Raw genomic sequence first — 5,756 nt, 5'->3', positions numbered from 1 at the left:
TTGTCAGTAATCACTGTGAAAACTGAACCTGAGGATCCTTTTTTTGTGCACATCCATCCTTCCTCCACTAATTGCTTGGCTCTGCAATACTGCTGTAGGCTGTTGGGCTCTACACTTCAGAACTCACCTTGGGAAATTTGGCATAGAACAAAACACAGTGTTCAGGAGAACACTGCAATTGTTCAGAAAGCCCACAAGGGTTTCAACCCTGCCTTAGAATGTTTTTTTTTAGGGGTGTTTTTTTTTTTTTTCTTGTAAATCACCAAGGAATATAGCATTGAAGAATAGGTTTCTCTAAGCATCCTATTAATTTTTTCATTTAGTTTGAGCTAAGCTAATACCTTCTGCTTTTGTGGCAAGTAGAATGGAAGCCACAATGCAAAGTGTTCAGGGCAATACTGCTGCCTATCAAGTCCTTGAAATATATCTGCTTATTCATCCCTTTTGAAACTAGGAGGTACCTCTTTCTCCATTGTAAAACCTGTTCAATTTTGTTGATCTAGAGAGAAAAGGGAAAAAAGTCTTAAAGCACAGTTGATACTTTTCCTTGTATATTCAAGATCAGCTAGATAGACTACATAGACTACATAGACTACATACATAGACTACACTTACCTTGAGAACCGCCATTTGACTTGCATCATATGAAGACCAAAAAATTCTTCTTGCTCTGACCAGATGCTAGCATATTACATTTCGATTTTTTTAATACAAAGATTTTACAAATAGCAGGGGACTTGTTTTGGAAAAAGTGTTAATGTTACAACAGGTTGTTTCATTTTGGTACAGAACACAGCTTCAAAATACCAAGATTTTCTACACCTTCAGACAGCTCTTAGATGGGTATTCTATTAAAAACCTATAACCATTGACCAAAATAACCATTATGCTTAAATCAGTAATCTCAAAATATCTCACACCACAGATCTTAGCACCATAGCATGCTTAACCTGACTTAATGTATTATATAGCACCCATTAGTGGAATATATTAACTTCAGATGTTCGCCTTTCTACATTAATAATGCAATCAAGAATTTATGCCAGACATTTTCTGTTCTAAACTGCATGAGAAAGAGAGATTTGAAAAAATATGAAAAAAACCCTTGTGTGCATCTATTGAATAAGAAATATTTTATTTTTTAATATTTTTTGTTAATCAAAGAGCTTGGAAACAAAATATTGAAATTTTGGAAAACCGACATGAAGACAAACAAACCAACTGAACACCAGTGTGTTGGTCAAGGTTAAGACACTTTTATCATAAAGAAAAACATGTTCCTCTGAGCTTGCCATGGGCAATGTGTTTGTTCATTATATGGGAAGTGTAAGAAGCCTGGTACCATTTCATTTGCTGGCTTTTAACTGCTTGTGCTTTTGAAAATGAGATGATAGGTAATTATAATATAATTGCTACTTAGCGATCTTTATTAGCCTTTGGCATGATGGCCTTTTTGTGTGATTTGGGAGGCTTTTAATATAGTGGCCTGAGCAAATTCTTTATAGTTAAGACAGGAACTATTTGGCATACATTCTCACATGCTTGTCTGGTTGCAACTTCTAGATGGATTTGTTTTTCTGTGAAAGGAGAGAAATGAAGGCAATATGAACAAGTCACAATCATCTGGTTGTAAATATCCAGTATTGACATTAGTTACCGTCTCAAAATCAGCTCACACAGTGAAAAAGAAATGCTCAAAATCATCAGCCAGTGTGTTGAATAATTTTCAACAGAAAGAAACCACAGTTAGTTCATGCACGTTCCAGGAGCAGAGAGAAAGACTGAATTTGTCACGTAAGTAATTTCTTGCAAATTATTCACTCCATCTTACTCCAGGTACTAGCAAGGCAGGAAGTTTTCCCTGGAAATCAATAACCAAATATGGGAGTTAGGGAAAAATACACTTACCTGGTACCTCAGAAATACAACTGTTTATTTGAATGTGAATAAGGTGAAATGAAACAGTACCATCTGAGGACTAGACAGGAAGTCTGTTGCCTTTAGGTTGTTTATAACTGATGCATCCTTGGTTATACATATTTTCCTCTTATGCTGAAATTACTGTGCTCTAGTTTTTCCCCTCTGCGTATCCTCCCAGAAGTGGTGCCTGGGCAGGGCTGGCTGTGGGGTACAATGTGTGAAGTTAAGGGATTAAATAAATTAAGCCCTGCAATACCTTCAAGAGTTAAAGCCTCTCTCTCTCTTGCAATACCACTCCCTGATGGCGCAGCCCATCACAGCCAAATGTGAGACGTGTCCCAGAGGGATTTCCCACCAGGCTGCTGGTGCTGGGACTCCTTCCTTCAGCACAGCCCTTCCTAGGTGTGCATGCAGCACCATTGTTCCAACACCCCAGTGCCACAGGAATGCTGACACACATTTTTGGTGTCTCAGCATGCTGCATGCATTTGGTGTTGCGCTGTGCCCATGGCATATTAGACATTCCCAAGCCGCAGCTGTGTCTTGCCTGTTTCCAAAGTGAGGTCTCTCATGGTGGGCCTGCCCTGCAGTGAGTTTGCACAGTGCCTCCCAACAGGGCTTTGGTATTGTTTTGGTTCTCCAAGCATGCCATGAAATAAATAAATCATAATCAAGGAGTAATAGGAGTGCTGAAAGAAGATGCAGTTAATAGACCAGAAGTCATTAGAGGTACACAGCTGACACTAATACATCATCTCTACTGGTGCTGGAGGAGTTTGCATAGCCAGATTAACAAGCTCCTGAAGCAATGACTGCTAGATAAGCTCTTGGCTCTGCCTGTTGGGCCCATCCCAGTGGACTGTGGACTCGCACAGTTGCCCAGGACCAGCTGCCTCTCCAGGAGGCAGTGCCTGTGGGACGTTGAACAAACCTGGTGAATCTAGTGGAGGTGGGTAAAGAAAATGCAAGACTGGGACCCTTTTCTTGCCAAGGCCAAACTCTTCCCCCTGAGACTGAAGACTCAAAGAGTCCCTCCATGTCTGTGCATTTCAATTGGGTTTCTCTTCATCCCCACCCATCACAGGAATGGAATAGCTGCAAGCAGGGCAGCTTTCACACACAGTGTGGGTCCCTCCCACCTGTTGGTGGGTGACCTTCCTTCTCATGGTCTGGAGCTGCAGTCCTCTCTTGCTCAGCCCTTAGACCTGGCGTGGACCTCCAGCTTCCCCCCACTACCTTCACCCTGAGCTGGAAGCAATAAGTGAAGGAGGAGGACTGCTCTGGCAGGGAGAAATCGCTGCCCCATCCTCCAAAAGCAGTCCTCGGAGAGGGACCCTGCAGGACCTCAAGGGGACATTTTGCTGCACAGGGCTGCTCTCTGATGGAGCAAACTGTTTGAGGCTGGAGCTGAGGGAGTTGCTGTCAGTCAGCTGTGCGGCGAACTGCAGAGAGCCGCCTGTCAGAGCTGTGTCTTCGGAGAGAACATGGATCTCCTTTCCCCTCTCTTCCTCACCCTGTTGGGCAGCACGGGGACAGAGGGAGGCAGGGAGCAGGTGAGGATGCCATCCCAGCAGCCCCCACGCTCTCTCCTTCGAGCATCTCGGGAGGGTGATGAGTGGTGTCAGTTGTGCTGGCAGTCCTGAGGCCCTTGTGGCAGCGTGGAGAGGATCCAGGCATCTGGAGGCGGCTTGACCATAGCATGTGTCCCCGTGTCAGAGCCCCTGTGGTGACACTGGGCTGGGGATGCACTTGGAGGTTCTGCTCTGCTTCTCGTGCCCCACCCAGCACATGGCAAATATCTGAAGAACAACCCTGGGATGTTGGTGAATACCACATTCCTGGCAGCACTGATCCAGCAAGTAGGGAAGGTGAGGACCCATCCTGTGCCATGCCCATGGGGCTGGAAGTGGCCACCCATCCCCTCCACGTGGCTCCAGGCACGCCCAGCAAGGCAGGTAGGGTGTGTGGGGGTTTTGTGCTAGTTTTTCCATGCAGAAATACGGAAGGAGGAAAGAAATGCAGAGGCAAGACCCTCTCTTCTTGCATTTGCAGCTCAGCATGGTCCACTAACATCTGCACATTAATGGGATGGCTGGAGTCAATAACTCTGCTCCTGACACCCTGACACCTTCTAGCAGCTCTACCCCCTACCACAGCTCTCTATTTTTATTTATTGGGCTCACCAGATATAACTTCTCCAACAGCATGGAAGAGACTTGAAAAATAATTGGACCAAGTGGGAAATGTAGCCATTGCCTTCCTAAATCTGCCGATGTCTTATGGGAGCTGGGAACAGACACAAACCCCAGCCAGGAGATCTGGAGTTGCTGCCAGCAGCGGTGCAGGGACCCTGAGCCCATGTCGGCTGTGGCACTTGCAGTTGCACCCAGGGCACTCAGAAAATGGCTGCCACTGCACAACAGCAGCTCCCTGACCTCAATTTTCTCAGTGGAGAAAAGAGCAGGTCAAGTGGAAAGTGCTTAAGGAGGAAATTTGTTTCCTTACAGACAGGGAGGCAGGAAGATAGGCGGCTATCGTGTGTACTGGAATAAACCAAATTAATTTTGTACTGTGCAGTGAATTGAGGAGCTGGAGGGCAAGGGGGAGAAGAAAAGAGAAAGCATGGAAGATAATGGACTTTGATGTTTTACTCAAACTCAACAAAACACCTGGCAAGAAGCAGGGATGCACTACAACTGCAGCTCAAAACGCTCCTAACCCAGGCAACTGCTTCCCTTTTGTTTTCTTTCTTTACAATCTGATCCCGAGCATTAACCAGAGTGGCTTATATTTCCAGTGTAATAAAAAGTGCATTGTAAAGGGGAGATGGAGACAAGAGACTTTAATAACTTCCTCTGCTTCCCCCAAAGGGCTTGTGTGATCCAGCTCTTGCAACGCAAAACCCCCCAGGCGAGACTCCCTCATGGATGGGAGGACTGGAGGGAAGAGGCAGCAGGTGTTGGGAGGATGTGGCCCTCTGAAAGCAGGATTGGTGCTGCATCTTTCTGACAAACTTCTTCCAAACCGCTATGTCTTCCTGCCACTGCAACAGGGGTGGGAAGGTCTCCGGATCCTGAACATTGATACTCTGTTAAAAATGTTGCTGTCAACATCGTCTTCCTCTGCTGCCTCATTTTCTCCCTCTGTCATCTGTGCAAGCCGCTCTGCATCAGATTCAAATCCCTTGAACCAGGCTTAGCCTGGAGATTTTTTTTTTTTTTTTTTTTTTTGGTCTATAGATAACCTGTCAAACCTCTGCTTGTTCCCCAGTTTTGGGGCAGGAACAGCCACAAACTATTCCAAGTCTTCCCAGAAAAACAACTTTAAAGTCAGGCCAGAATAAAAGTGACAGCGCTCTTCTAATGTGAGCTTCTAAAAATACGTTACGTGGTTGATAATTGAATGTGAGATTAAAAGAAAGTTTTAAGCAGATGTAAGAGCTGCCTATTTCTGGCAAATTCCCATCTCACCCAGCCCCTTGTGAAATGTCATTGCATATCAGTGTTGTCTGGATGGAAAATTTAAATTTTGGTGAACTGACAATCTCTGCCGAAAAAGCATCTAGCTGGGTAGCTTTTGGCTTTAACTAGAAGCGTCTCTCGGCTGTCTGGTACACCAACATCTTCCCTGCTGTGGCTATGGTCAGGCCCCAGAGCCCCTCTGTGCCCCTTCTTGCATCTGGTGCAACCAGAGGCAGAACCCTCCCACACTGCTCCTGCATGGGTGCAGGAGATGCACCCTGCTCAGGATCAGAGTGCAAACCTAAACCTGGCAAACTGAAGCGACATCTCTCCACCCCCCGAAGTTGGAGGAGGGGGTTATTGCCTCCTTGACAT

This window comes from Pelecanus crispus, chromosome 9, assembly GCF_030463565.1.
Source record: "Pelecanus crispus isolate bPelCri1 chromosome 9, bPelCri1.pri, whole genome shotgun sequence".
Classification (NCBI taxonomy): domain Eukaryota; kingdom Metazoa; phylum Chordata; class Aves; order Pelecaniformes; family Pelecanidae; genus Pelecanus; species Pelecanus crispus.
Note: the sequence above shows the minus strand (reverse complement) of the source record.